The sequence below is a fragment of the Heterocephalus glaber genome, unplaced genomic scaffold (assembly GCF_053883595.1).
Source record: "Heterocephalus glaber isolate CG9 unplaced genomic scaffold, H.glaber_assembly_v1.0 deba00000621, whole genome shotgun sequence".
Classification (NCBI taxonomy): Eukaryota; Metazoa; Chordata; class Mammalia; order Rodentia; family Bathyergidae; genus Heterocephalus; species Heterocephalus glaber.
Window position 1 is genome coordinate 4,524,463 of NW_028258153.1, and position 15,817 is coordinate 4,540,279.

The window sequence follows — 15,817 nt, forward strand, 5'->3', positions numbered from 1 at the left end:
ATGATAATTACTTATTTAGCATTGCCTACATGGCAAGTGTTATCTCATTTAACCCTCAGAGACAGGCATTGTGATTAATGCCATGTAGCAGAAGCAGAATTGAGATTCAGAGGTTAAATAACGCACCTGAAGTCACACAGCTGGGAGGTGGCTGGTACCACTTTAGACCATGTCAGCCTGACTCTTCATCACTGCCCACTTAACCATCCCTTTGAATCAGGAAGCTTTGACCTTCCCAGCACCCATGTTACTGATGATAAATCATCTTCTATAGAAAGCAGGGCTTAGCAAGTTACACATTTTAGTTTTCATTTCTAAGAAAAAAAAATCTGTGGATAGAGGCCTAAGGAAAAAAAATGTAGCTATTTCTAGATTAAAGAACAATGTCTTTTGCAACTCAATAATGAACACAGGAGTCTCTTTTCCCTGAAATAGGTTCACCCTGACCAAATGTCTCTGTAAAATGTTTGAGCTGAACCATTTCCTTTCTTCATAATGAGGAGAAATGGGCAGATAAATCAGTTGGGAGTCTGTAACCCAGTCCTCGGAGGTGATGTGTCAACCTGGCCTCTCACTCTTTATTCACTGAGATTTATGATGGGCCAGCAGAGCTGATTATTCATCATGCATCCCTTCCGTGAGTTCTGGGTAAGAACAAGTAACGCTTCCAGTCTTACTACTTTTTCTGAACAGTATTAGAACAAGCCAAGAAAACATCCAGCAAAGCAATGAAACACATCCAATAAACCTCATCAATGCTTCACAGTATGAAGGAATTGTTAAGGTTCGGATCTAAAACATCTCCCAAAAGTTTCATGTGTTTGGAAGATGATTAGGTCATGGGGCACTATACTCATCAGTGGATTATCCCACTGGGGAGATTGCAGCTGACTTGCTGTTAGGAGGTAGGGCCTGGTGAGAAGCAGGTCACTGGGGATGCAGTCCTGTACCTGGCTCCTCCCTTCTCTTTCTGCTTTCAGGCTGCCATGGGATGAACAACTTTCTTTTGCCATCCCTTCCACCCTTCCATTTCTGCCTTGCAGCCAGCCAACTTAGGACTGAACACACTGGAAACTATGAACCAAATGTAAGTTGTGGATGTCAGGTATTGTATCCCAGTGATGGGAAAGAGAATAAGACAGAGATCAAATTTTTAAAAAGGTTTTATTCTTACCTGAAAGCTTGTGGCAAGGTCTGGAAACTGGAACACTAACACCACTCTTCTCTTCAGCAAATTGGGTTATTTGGCAAATTCACAAGGATTGGGTTTGAATTCAATCTCTTTGAACAACCATAAGTAGAAAGAAGAATATAAAACACTTTCAGAATGCAGACTATAAACCTAGGTGCAAGGAATGTATATTCACTAATAAAGCCAGTTTTGGCTGGTTGAACATGGGCCTCCTTTGTGATTAATAAAAGCAGAAATGCAATCCCGTTGCCTGCACAGCATAGAGCTGCCTATTTAGAAAGAAAGCTTATGGGTTTCAAACTCACCTCACATTTATATATATATATTTTAAACCCTGCCATGTTCCCCTTTAGAAAAGAATTTAAAATGGATATGACTCCTATAATTCCTGTCTAGGCCACCAGGACAAAGCATTCCTGCTCCCCTTGTCAAGTTCATTCCTACCTCCCAGGGTGGTTATGAGTAATGTATGTGAAGGGCTTTGTAAGCTAATCATATACAAATGTAAAGGAATTTAAGTGACTACTTATCTTACACTCCTGTGTTCTTAGCCATAATGAGTTACTTACTATATGGGAGACTTTAAGGGATGTGGGAAAGGGATGCTTCTCTAGTAGTCAGTGGGATACCTGGAGAAAGCAGACAAACTAAATGCTTTACTGTTTGAACATAAACCAAACTAGGGAAACCAGTCAAGTTCTCCAAGACTTCTTTGGCTCAAATAGACAAGAGGTTATTGGGTTTTTGTTTTCAATTTTCATATAGCCATAATTAATGGGATGGACCATAAAGCAAGTTCAGGGTCAGGAATCTGGGTAAATAAGTTGACTGTCAGAAATGTAGACATAAGTTATAGCACAAATTCTAACCTGACTGGCCCTGATTTAATAAGGCCCCATAGTCACATCCTCCCATGCACTTGGCTTGCAATTGCCTGCTCTAGAGACAAGGCAATTAGTGATAAAGAGAGGGTGGGAGAATTACTGCATTCCAAACACATCTGGGGAAGGGGAAAGGTCTTCCACCCCAGGATGTAGCTAGACAGAGGGTTGCCCACCAGAGTGAAAAATGGAAAATGGTCTTGATTTACAGACCTGGTGGAAAGTAATTTAGAAAGTTAAGGCAAGTCATCCTGTAAAGCTTTGCATTGCCTCATCTCTGAAAGTAAGAGGAAATTTCAGGAGAAAGGCTTCTGGTAGTTTCCACAGAACTAAATTATAAGGGGTTTCATAATTCTGTATCTGTTGATTGTGCAACTGAGTGGCTTTTCAGTTTTCTAAAATAAATAATGCACCTGACTCTGTGCTCTGATGTGTTCATCTGCTTTAAAGCCAGCATCAAGAACCAAGTATTCAGAAGGGCCCAGGAATACTTTCATTACTAGTATTTGGACTTCTCAGAGAAAAACTCAGGCCAAACATCTGTTCTTAAGTATATGACTTAAATATTTTGGTTTAGGGTGTTATTGTCTGAATTTTTCCTTCATGTCAACATATTCTGAAATATTAACGCTCTATGGGAGAATTCAGTTACATCACAAAAGTGCCACAGAGCCTTCCTTGGTTCTCCTGCAGCTCCATATTTGCTTACAATGTTCTCGGGGCCACGTGGGTCTAATGAGAGTTGGTGATGTATATCCACTTCCCTGATGCTATTGACTAAATATGTGTGTGCCTCAAAATTTACATTTTGAAAACCAAATTCAAAGTGATGGTCATAGAAGGTGGCCTTTTGGAAGCTAATTAGATCATGAGAATGGTGACTTCAGGAGTGGGCTTCTGACCATAAGAAAGAGACACCCAGGTTGCTCCCTCATCCCCTTCTGGCAAATGAAGCCACTGCAGGAAGATAGCCATCTGTGAGCTAGGAAGTGGAATCTCACAGAAACTGAATGCCAGTTCTTTGCTCTTGGATTTCCCAGGGTCAAGTACACAAGAAACAAATTTCTTTTGTTTATGAACCACCCAGTCTTTTTTATAGCAGCCTGAATGCACAAGGGAAGACAAGAAGAATGACTCACTGCTCTTTCCTATTACACTGTATCTCAAGTCATAAACTACATTTAGTTTTTCAGTCTTGCTCTTTTATGTACTCTTGTAAGGAAGATGCTGCATTGGAATTGGTTCAGGACCTCCAAGTGTCCTCCCCACATGTGGATGAGGCCATAGGCACTTGAGAATAAGCCCTCCTTCCTGCACAGGGGCTCCTTCCAAATGTCTACCCTCTGAGTCACTGAATCTGGTTGCCATCCTGGCCCTTTCCCTTAGGTCAGGTAATATTTCTTCATTGCCTCTTTGCAGCCCATCTTAAGCACTACCACTAGTTTGCGTTTACTCCATATGCTCTGGTGATAGGCCAGTCTTTACCAGAGAACACACCTAGCTCTAGCTTCCTGACTTCAGAATGAGTCAGAGTCATTATAGTAATTTGGTCACAAGTGACAAACATGCACTTCTGACAAGATAGAACAGAAAGGGAAATACACTGCACGGACAAATAGAACTCCATGGAGAAGCACAAATGTATATCTGGACCAGGATCAACTGTGGCCTTAGTGTTCAGAGGCCACCTCTTTTCATGGTTTTTTACTGCTGTGGAAATCAATACCATTTTCTCTTGGCTCTTTCTTGATTATATAGAGAATATGGTAGCATACAGCACCTGAATTTCGATTCTGATGGTTTCTGCTCCTAAATAGGGTGCATTTCAACTCTGTAGACCCCAAGTTCAGAAATTCTTGTGAAATTATTTTGATGTAACCAGACTTCACATCAACTCAGAAGTCTGGTTTTATGAGAGGAAAGAATAGCTACTCTAAAAAGAACCATTAAAAAATAATCATAGTGTGGTTGTTTTTAGGTTTACATTTTTTATTTTGGTTTTTCCCCCCACAGTGAAATCAATATACTAAGGTTTGTGACTTATTCTTAGAAAAAATTTCAGAGACCCTGATACAATCAGCCAAGCTTAGGGCAGAATTTCATTTGAAAATCCCCTCTGTCATTTGGAATAAAGGACTCTACCTTCTCATACTTGGTTTATAGAATAATCACTTTCAAACTTTCCCTTTTTCTCTCTTGAGTCAGAATCTATGAACCCCAGGCTGTTCCTCAAATTATAGACTCAAAGCAAACCTCTCACCAAACCTCTAGTGTAGCTGAGACTACAGGTGTGTACCACCATGACTGGCATAAATTCAGTCTGTAGATAATGGTTTTGATGCCTGTCATAAGTTGGAAATGATTACTATAAATGAATTTTAATCTAAATTTTTAAAATGATATATAGAAAAAAAATTTAATTAAGGACAATTATATATGAAAAAAGCTGTAATGAATTACATTTGTTCTAAATCTTTGGGTAGAAAAGAACAACAACACAATCCAAAAAAGCTTAAGTGCATCAAAGGGAGGATTATTTGTAAATATGATGGAGTGCTTCACAGAACCCAAAGCTATAATAATGTGTAGGGGGGGAACTAATATTGTTGTAAACATGTGGATAAGGAAATAGAGAAATGCCTACAGACATTCTAATGGGTGTCTGATATGCCCAATATATGAGTTCAATTTAGCCAGTACTTATTGAGCACCCTTTTTATGTACAGGGCATTACACCACTCAACTTTCCATGTTTGTCAGTTTGCATTGTCTATCATAACATTTAAATGAATTAACTCCCTTAAAATAGACAGTGTATCACTGAAAAATGCTGATACACATAAAGTTTGATTTGCAGTACATTCTACTATGATAAAACAAACTGTTGAATTATAAAATTGTTGAAAGGAGCACATTTTTTCCTACACTTTTTAGTAACCATCAATTACAATCAGTAAGAGAAGAGGTCTATAGTTCACAAAATAACTATTATTAAATGATAGAGTTGTCTCCACATAATATTAAGAAAATGGATCTGTCACCTTGAGTCAGCTTAAGCTACACTGAAGAGAAAAATCCCATCTTGGGTAAATTTACTTGTGAGTCTTTCAGACAGTAAAAGAGTCAGATAAGTTCATGGATCACACATCTAATGAGGCCAGTCTGGACTCTATTTCATGAGTATAGCCCTAATTTCACCTAACTCTAGATCTTTCCTTAAAGTACTGGCTCAACCTAAAGTGTCTTTGTTTAAAATCTCATGCTTACACTTTCTATCCTTCCTTCAAATTCAACTGAAATTCTATCATCTCTTAGAAATCTGTTCCCCCTCAAATTTTCAGGCATTAAAACTTTGTTTTCTTACACTTGCTTAACAAGATGCTTGTACATATTTATGTTTTACTTTTTCATATCAGCCTTGCTTCATAGCTTGTGTATGTGTGTGTGTGTATGTGCACTTACACACATGTGTGTCTGTGTGATCCCCACTAGATGATGAGCTCATGGAAGATAAATGCTATAAAATTTTCCCATTTATTCCTTCAATAATTAAATAAGTATTTTTGAGTGTCCATATTCACTGTGCTTAGCATTATGGAGATATGAAAGTAAATCAGCTATATTTTATACACTAAGAATTTATAGTGTTGGAAATAAGAGCTAGGCAGGAAAATAAACATAGTAGGTAAATATAAGTGACATAGAGAGATAAAGATAAAATGTTATGAAAGTTCTCAGATCAGAGACATTATTCCATCAACAATGAAGGGACCTGGAATTGAGTAGAGGAAAGATAGATAGAAAGGGGATGTCACCCCACAAGATAGACTTGGAAATTATCCCTGAAGATGGTAAGATTTTGATGTGTGAGTATTGGGTTGTTCTGATAAGGGAAACAGCATGAGTTAAGACATAAATAGGAAGAGCAAGAAGGTCTCTTTGGGTGGATCATATGATGCATAAAGGAACAGAAGTCATTAGAATGGCAGCTTGGAAACCAGTGTTATTCTAAGGAATCTGGTGGGTATTTGTCAATAATTGGGACAATGGAGGGAGAGTCGGATATGGTGGGTATAGGGTGGTCTGTCAGGATGCATCAAGAATGAAAGCAAAGGGTAATGTAGCCCCAGCCTGAGATAGTGGCAGTAGAAACAGAAGGCTTGTGTAGAGAATAGATAAGACTTGGTTCTTGGTTGCATAAAGAAGGCAAGGGATCGGAAAGAAAAGGTCCTCTAGAACTACAGGGATAACAGACCCCTTGGTTAAGGCAAGGAACACATGAGGATCATACAGATTGGATAGGGCAAAAATATAACTCCCAAAATGAACATTAAGTATATGTTTTACTCTTTACATCTAGCAGAGTTACATATAAAATAAGTTAATAAATATTTTATAAATTGTTATGAATCTACAATAAGCATTTAAAGGTATGTAGTGACAAAGGGATAGATCTCTTGCAAATGGAAAAGGTTCTAGGAAACCAAAAGCCAGAAGAAAGGGGCTGGGGAGTTAGCTCAGTGGTTCTGACCCCTGCCTCACAAGCGCAAGGTCCCGAGTTCAATCACCAGTACCAAAAAAAAAAAAAAAAAAAAAAGCAAGAAGAAAAAGGGAGAGAAAGGGAAGTAAGAAGATTTAAGATATACCATGTATAGGTACCAAATATTCACAATGAATGTAAACATTTGCCTGAGTTACTTTCTTTCTGCTAGAATGAAATACTGGACACCCAAAAGTTAAAGAGGAAAGGTTTATTGTAACTCATAGTTTGCAAAGGTTTCAGTCCATAGTCAACTTGTCCCAAGGCAGGGCAGATGGCAGAGGGGCATGGCAGAAGAGAAACAGCCCATGAAGTGGCAGCCAGGAAGCAGCAAGACTTCCTTTTTCTTTCCCTTTTTCTTCCATCCAGGCTACAAGCCTATTGGTTGGTGCCACCCACACCCAGGATGGGTCTTTCTTCTTCAGTAAATCCATCATTCACTCCCAGAACTATGCTAAGCCAATCAGTGGATTAATCCAGTATCACACCCATAATCCAATTGCTCCCAAAAGCCCCATCCATGACTGCATGGGGCTTTGGGAGTACATCTAATATAAACCATGACAATACTATATGTCAGGAACATGAACTAAGAACAATAATAACCAGAAAGTGAAAATGAGGAGAGAAGATTTAGAGAAAGAAGAAGGGAAGTGGATGGGGAGAAGACAATTAAAGAAGAAACAAACTGTGTTATGTACATATACCCACTCCTCATGATGAATCTAAACTCAATGTACTTCAAACATGTGCTAATAAAATAAAAATTAAAAAGGTATACGGTGGCAGCAGTAAAAATAGGATATTCTGGAAGTATCATTAAAACTAGAGGTAATTTTCCAGGGAGACAACTGTGTCATTGCCCCATGTTCCTTTTCTTGCCCATTGGAAAATGATGATTATTCACTTGGGTAAAGCATTTATGTATTTTTTAAATATATTTCATTATATTGTCCCAATTCTATTTTACCAAAGCAGTATCCTGGGTTTTTGTTATCTAAGGGCTTTCAAATAGCAGATAACAGTAAATCCTGCCCCAGAAATGTTCCATATCCCTTGCAAATATTACTTACTTCTTGTAACTCCAGAGACATGTAGCAGCTCCATTTGTGGGATGAGGGAGCTCTGTCATGGAAAGTTAAGTAATTAACTTAAGGTCACAAAGCCAGCAATGGACAGAGGCTGAGGTAAGACTCAGACTGAAAAAGGACCACTGCTGGCGTTGCTGAGGAAGCCATGATATGGAGATTTCAGGACACTGAGGATGGGACATAAGAGCCAGTTCGTATGTGCATTTTTCCTCTACTTTAACCAAGAGAGAATTTTGCTGCAATTTCCTCCTGAGGAAAAAAAGAAAAATGACAATTGAATGATTGGTACAAGGTCAAATGGAAATGAATAGTGATGTCTCTAAATTCATGATTCCTAACACTTAGCTTAGAATTTTAACCAGTAGTTCGTGTTGCCCTGTTACCGAAGAGTTAAGAGTGAACAGACTATAATCATTACGTGTTCTTTATATTAGAAATGTCTTTCAAAAATTTACATGTATATTTTAATTACTTATAAGAAATGAAAGCATTACATGTAAAAATCTTTGGGGCAGAGATGAATACTTGATAAATATAATTAGTGATTTTCCTTGGTTCTTAAAAAATAAACTTCTATGATAAATTTCTCAAAAAGGTAATTTCACTTATTCACATTCAGATTTCTAGGTATAGTATATTATCATGAATCCCCCAATCATCCTTTAGAAATACTACAATATAGGGTTTTATTGTGTCTGTCTTTTGAGGTTCCAAATTGTTAACATCTGTCTCTTAGTATTTTTTTCACAATACCCTAAATACTCTAATCTCTGGTTATCCTGCTAATAACTGTAATTTTCTAGTCAGCTGCTATCTCTCAAGGTAGTTTAAAGGTCATTTTTTGCAATACATAAAGAAGCTTGGGAAGAAAGTGGACGCGATTTATGTTTTAGCAAGTTGCACTCATGCTTAGATTTGCTTTTATATTCAAGAGAAAAGAGCCTGCCTGGGTCTTTTGCTTCAGTCTCTTATTTGGTCCCTTGCATGATTTATTTTGTTCTTTTATTAAATTTTACTTCTGTTACCTAATGTTAGTCTTAATAGGAAAAGTGGGCAGCATTTTCAGAATCTTAAAGATTAATTAATTATAAGACACATTTAAACTGTACTTTTTAAAGAAATAATTTTCTATAAACTACACGTTATTCCTATAACATAAAAGCATGCTGCGCTTCCCTTTAGTCAGAAATGATCTTGAAAATTATCTTAACCAATATTTGAAGAATTGCATTGTTTCCATTTTCCACAAACCCAACCATAGTTGCTGTATAACTTATGACACAAGCACATTTGCATATATGCATGTATTTTCACTTATTGAAGGTGCCAATCAAAATAAAAAAGAAGCATAAGTATAAACTATAGTGAACATATGGTAAGTCATTTGTTTATTTTGTGTTTTTAGTATCCATTGCTTTCTTGTAAAAAAAAAAAAAAAAAAAAAAAAGAAAAGAGAAGGGCCAGGGATTTACCTCAGTGGTTCCGCCGCCTGCCTCGCAAGTGCAAAGGTCCCGAGTTCGATCCCCAGTACCAAAAAAAAAAAAAAAACAAGAAGAGAGAGAGAGAGAGAAAGCTTGGTTGGATTTTCTTAAAGTAAAATTTATTCTTTATTTGGTTTTGTATTTTTGGTACTGGGGATCGAACTGGGGACCTTGCACTTGCGAGGCAGGTGGTAGAACCACTGAGCTAAATCCCCGGCCCATAAAACTTATTCTTACTGCACACTTTGTCTGAAGTTCCATAATATGACTGATCAGACAGCTATAGTAATTGGTTCAGGTGCAAACACGATCCCTGACTGGACAATAAGATACAGAATGAGAAATACCTTAGAACCTTCTGGGAATGGAATACCTATATTATTTCCAAAGGTAATACTCAGCAGTCAGGATATCAAAATGGATCTGGCCAAGCAAAAAATGACTACCTGGAGAAAATTTCTGTTGGAAAAGGTAAAGTGGAGAAAAACCAGATCCAAGGAACAAAAAGGGAAAGTACCTTGCTGCCATTATTTAAGGCCCTGGATCCAACCATAGCTGTGTTTACATGAAATGGGATTGTTTTAATTGGAAATTATTGGTGCGCAATTAATGAGTAAGCACAAGAAAAGTTTACAGGTATTGGCAAGGAACTACTTTATTATAGAAGATGATTAATATAGCAGGGTAGAAGATAAGAGTATTGACTAAACTTTTGCTTCAAGAGTTCATAAAATGAAGTTGTAAGAGCAAAACTGAAGTTATTATTGTATAATGAAGAGAAGGGAGTATAACTAAGAAATAATACAAAAGATAAATTCAAGAATTGGCAAGATAATAGATTCATGGGCGTGCAAGCTTGGTTGAAAAGGGTTTTGGTTTGGGGGTATTTTTTCATCCTTTCTGATAACTTCAAAACCATGTGTGTGGAGAATTGGAAAATGCAGAGGATGTTGTCAGAGAGAGTTGGGAAAGAACTGTAGCACAGAGAGGAAATTATAAAAGAACTTACTTTGGCATCACATTTTTCCCACATCATAATATGGTAGACATCACAACCAAATGACAAAATTTAATACCACTAATAGGGGAACAACTGATATTAAATGTCCTCTGATATGATATGCTGAGAAAAAGAAAATATCGTATACTTCCAAAAATTCTTAACATGAATCCAATTGTGATAAAACAATCAAATACAAATTGAAGGACCTTCTAAAAACACAACTTGCCTTGGCCTTTCGAAACTATTAATTTCATAAAAGAGCTGGCAGGATTATTTTAATACAGAGTACAGCAATCTAAAGGGATATAAGAACTAAATGAAATTACAATTCCTGATTAGATCTTGAATCAGGGAAAAAATAACAGTTCTAAAAAGACATTACTAGGACAATTTGAATATGGACTTTGCATAAATAATTACTAGACCAACATTAAATTTTTTTAATGTGACTATAGTGTCATGGTTATGTGGATTATTTAGGAGATAAATGCAGGATTATTTTAGCAGCGAAATGACAAAGAAACCAGAAATTTTCCTTGAAATGACTCACCCAAAAATGCAACTGTGTACATGCATCATGTTTGCGACACTGCTGATGCTCTCCCCATGTTCTCAGATCCCTTTTGCCATTTTCTGTGTGCCTATCCATCAGCTTCTCTGTGCTCCTTCTAACATCTTGCCCATGCAGGTAAGAAATCCACACAGAATTAGGGTGAGGCTGATCTCAGGCGGAAATCACAATGTCTCTTGGCTTCTTCAAAGTCCTCTTAATTTTGTTTCCTTTTTCCCAGGTGGATCTGTTTTAGATGAGTCTGGCCTGATCTATACACACATGCATACAGACATTGAAGGAAGGAGTAGATGATGTTAAATGTTACCCACAATGAATCTAGGTGAGATTATTTTACTAGTGTTCCAGTTTTTCTGTAGGTTTGATATTGAGGAGGAAGGATTTAACATACCTGGTTTCTCACCCATTTCTTTCTCAATTCCTGAGGGCTACCCCCGAAAGGCCTATGATCTGCACTTATCTCCTTCAAAACATGCTGATGATTGGACCTCCTGGTAAATATACTGCAGAAGTCTTCCAGGGAGAGTTTGTGTCTATGAATTTTTTTTTTTTTTTTTTTGAGGCAGGATCTCACTATGTAACCCAGGCTAGCTTTGAGTCCTCCTGACTCAGCCTCCCAAGTGCTGAGATTACAGGCTTGTGCTTCCTTGCCAGGCACTCTATGAAATTATTTTAATCTTGGCAAAATGTTCCTAGTTTAGAGTTGTTAAAAGTAAAGACATCCAGGGTGTTAGCTCAGTGGTGCTGCGGCCTGCCTTGCAAGTGCAAGGTCCTGAGTTCGATCCTCCATACCAAAAAAAAAAGTAAATACAAAAATCAAGAACTTATGTATTTATGAGACATGACTTTCTAGAAAATGTCACCCAAGTTAGATGACCATATAGGGCATAACATAAGAGATATTTCACAACCAAAATGTTCTCTGCTGTATCAGGCAACCTATGCCCCTCAGTTACCAACCTCATCCAATGACATCAGTGTGTGTGTGCATGCATGCATGTGTGTTTGTGTGTGCATGTGTGCCTTTTGAATGCTTCTATCTTTGACATTGTTAATAATGATTGATATTGCCAAAAGACCTCTGATCTGTACAAGTCTGATGTGACAAACTGATCATTTGTGTTAGCTCAGCTATTGTTCAAACTAGAAAGTTCTTTAGACAGCACAAGGTGTTGTTTCTTAAATTCTCACACACAAGACCAGAGCTGCAGGTTCCTCTTCTAAGTTTATATTACAAAATATACAAATGCCAGTCAGGACCTATAATGCACACATTATGTTGACCCTTCAGCAGACTGTACTGCTACTGTGAGTGTCAGAGAGATGGAAGTGACAAGGGACACATTCTCACATTGCATTTCCAGCTTCTGGGGTCAGAAGCCAGTGGTGGCAGCAGGAGAATCAGCAAAGCCTTCATATTAGGCCACCAAGCTTCCTCCTCGGTTTCCCAGTTCAGGGCCCTGAAAGCCAGTCCTCAGCCCTCCCAGGCATTTCCTATGCCCCTAATTTCCTGTATTAAATCCTTATAAAAATACCTAAAGCAGTTTGTCACCTGAACCAAACCCTGAATGACGTAGTTAATTACTGTGACAATTATTTTAATCTGGTTTGAAGAAATTTTCTCAGCTTCTCGATTTATGTGCAACAATGTTCTTTCTAACTTTAAGATTTTAAAGTTTCAAGTAAAAAGTAATAATAGGCAAATAACTAGGCAAAGCAATTTAGAGGAAGGGGGCAATCTGCCATATTTTTAGGCTGCAGGTTTCATTTAACATATATCTTATTAGATAACTGTTTGTGTCATTATTAGGGGCTTTTCTTCATGAAAGTTTAAATATCTGATTTCTTTATAAAAAGCATAACAAATGCATTGGAATTTTTCCTGGACAGAAAAAAAAGTAGTTAGAAGATTATTTGAATCTATTTTTTATCAGCAGATATTACTGCAAGCTAATCCAAAATCTAAAATTGTTAACGCCATATGTTCCATTGATTTCCATCTTGCCAATTAAATAAAGGTTACCTCCTGGGTGCCTCAAAGATTCCCTCTCTCTCTAGGCACCATCAGAGGGTTTCAGCTCAGCCAGGGCACTCCTGCTGGTCGTCCCTAAATTCCCTCTGCAGGGAATGAATGACAGAATGCCTTCTGGAAAGATTTCACTTGGGGAATGGCAGAACTTCTGCTAACTGGAACTCTAGCTTGTTCATTAGAAAGGCTTGCCCTGTTTTCACAAGGGAGCAAGGGTTAATTCAACAAATGCTTATTAACCACCTACGATGTGCCAGGCAGTGGGGTAGGCGCTGGGGATATTAAGAAGAATAAGATGATAACTGGGGATATTAAGAAGAATAAGATGTAAAGTTATGTCCCTGTCCTCTAAGAGGCCTGAGCTTGAGTAGAGAGACACACACCTAGTTTGGATACAGCATGATTTGTTCTCTGAATTGAGGGCTACTGGGTAGCAGGGGCAGGGACAGCCTAGTTCAACTATGGGAAGGAAACCAATTGAGTTGCCAAGCAGAGAATAAAGTTGGTGTTTGAATTCATTTTGAAAAGTAAATAGGGCTTTGTCCAGGTCAGGACAAAAAAAAAAAAAAAGGAAAGAAAAAGAACAAGCCAATGCAGAAATACTACAGGGATCAAATTTTGTCCAAGAAACAGAGTCTGTTGACTGGGCACAGAGTTGGCAGGAGAGTGGGATGGTTCATCGTATGTATCAAGGTGACTGGACCACAGGTGCTGCCCAGGTATTTGGTCAAGCATTATTCTGCTGGTTTCTGCAAGTGTGTTTTGGATGATACTAACCCTTAATTTGGTACAGTGAGTTGATTGCCCTGGGATTTCCCTGCCTCCACAGCTGTGTGATCTAATACCTTACAATAAATATCTTTTCATTATATACCCATATCTGTATCCATATATATGTATATATACATATATATATCCTATTGTTTATATATATATATATATATATGTTTTATTTACATATCTATTGGTTCTGTTATCCTGGAGAACTCTGACTGATAAAAATTGGAAGAGATGAAGCTCTAACAGTAAGGATGATCAGAAGACAATGAATCTGAATGTCATTCCCCAAAAAGTAAACACACTACTATTCCTTTTCAAGATTTTAATTATTGATTTTGACAAACCATACTTTTCCATTCATTTCTTGGGTGCCCAAGACCCTCATCTGAGTGCTTCACAGGTATCAATTCATTTTTTTCCACTGTAGAGGAAGAAACCATCATCATCATCTTCAATTTGCAGAGACAGAAACAAGGCATAGAGAAGTGACCTGCCTGAAGTTCATAGTTAGTAAGTGACAGAGCCCAAGTGGATCCGGCTGGCACATTCCAGGGTCTGCTTCTCTAGTGGCATCCTAATATTGGATTTAATTCTGTAAGTTTTTGAGATCAAGAATTTCCATCAACTTTGTCACTTTAGAAAGATGATTCAGTTAGTAGAGCAAAGATAAAATTAGAGAAAGGGACTACAGAACCCTGCAAGAATCTAATAAAAGACGTGCTGAAAAAGATTCAGCCTATGTTAGCAGGGCTAACAGTGGAAAGTGGCGGATGCTGCAATAATTGTTTTTGAGAAGGTGGCACTATGATTTAGGGACTAATCTGAAGTTGGGAGCAAGGAGAAAGGTGAAACCCAGCATGGTTAGAAATGGGTGAATGAGCTAGGACACATGTCGAGGACAGGAGAACAAAACAGCTGGGAGGTATCTAGGAACTGAAGCAGAAGCAGCCTCGAGACAAGTTTAAATCTCAATTCAGAAGTGAGGTCAGGATGAGGAGAATAAATGCATTTGGGAGTTGGGTTTGTTTCTACAGCTGCCATAACAAATTACCACCAACTGGATGGTTTAACATGATAGAAAGGTATTCTCCTACGTTCTGGAGACTGGGAGCTGAAATCAAGATGTGGAGAGAGTTGCACAGTCTGTTCTGTACCTCTTCCAGCTTTGGTGCTTTGCCGCTCCTTGGCACCAGTTGGCCGGCAGCCTCCACACTGAAATCTTAGCCTCCCTCTTTATGTCACCTCCTCCAGTGAATGCAGAATCCCCTCTAAGTCTTCTTTTAAAGACGCTTGTGATGGCACTCACAGCCAACATGGACAATCTCCCCATCTCATATCATTACTTTAATCACATCTGCTACCTATTTCACATTACCTATTATACATTTAGTCCTTACTTACACTTTCAGTTTCTCACACCAGAGAAACTATTCAGTATTTACACATGTGTGTCCTATTTATTTCACTTAAGAGTATTACCTCAATGTGCATCCACTTAGCTATAAATGTCTCTAATTTCTCAATTTTTATGGCTGAGTAGTACTCCATTTTATAAAAAAAAACACATTTTCTTTATCCAGTCTCCAGCTGATGGGCATTTGGGCTGTTTCCAAGTTTTAGCTATTACAAACTGTGCTGCTATGAACATGGGAACACATATATTACTGTGGTATGATTCTTTTAATTCTTTGGGGAAGATCCCCAGCAGTGGAATAGCAGGCTCAAATGGAACTTCCATTCGTAGTTCTTTGAGGTATCTCCATACTGATTTCCGTAGTGGTTGCACCAGTCTACACTCCCACCAGCAGTGGAGCAGTGTTCCTCTTTCCCCACAGCCCCGCCAGCATTTGTTATTGATTAATTTCATGTTAGCAGCCATTCTTTCTGGAGACTATGTAAAGGTGCAAATTTCCAATGATGAATGTCATTATATTGTATACCTAAAATGTACCAATGATTAGAATGAATAATCAATAATGTAAAATAGGAAGAAAAGGTCCAAAGGGGTAGGGGTAGTGGGAGGGGCAGGGGAAAGGAAAGAAGGGAAAGGAAAAATGCTGAGAAATGGAAAAAATGGAAATAAAGTCTTTGTAAATAGGGAAGGGTGGAGGGCATGAAAGGAGGGCTAGGAATGGGGAAAACATAAGAACCAAGATGCATTATGTAAAGGTACAATTCCCAATGAGAAATGTAATTGTGTTGTATACCTACAATGTACCAATAAAAGAATTTAATACAAAAAAAAATCA

At 38.0% G+C, this 15,817-nt stretch overlaps 1 long non-coding RNA gene across 2 annotated transcripts in view; it reads right to left on the minus strand.

The window, feature by feature from the left end:
• The window catches only part of LOC147829328 (uncharacterized), a 67,828-nt gene that overhangs the window by 34,202 nt on the left and 17,809 nt on the right, over nt 1–15,817 (minus strand). For both annotated transcript variants that reach the window (XR_015449138.1, XR_015449137.1), the window contains exons 2-4: nt 10,739–11,010; nt 7,687–7,953; nt 1,175–1,281 (exon numbers count right to left, since the gene is read on the minus strand). This is a non-coding gene — a long non-coding RNA (uncharacterized LOC147829328). The remainder of the gene's footprint in view (nt 1–1,174; nt 1,282–7,686; nt 7,954–10,738; nt 11,011–15,817) is intronic.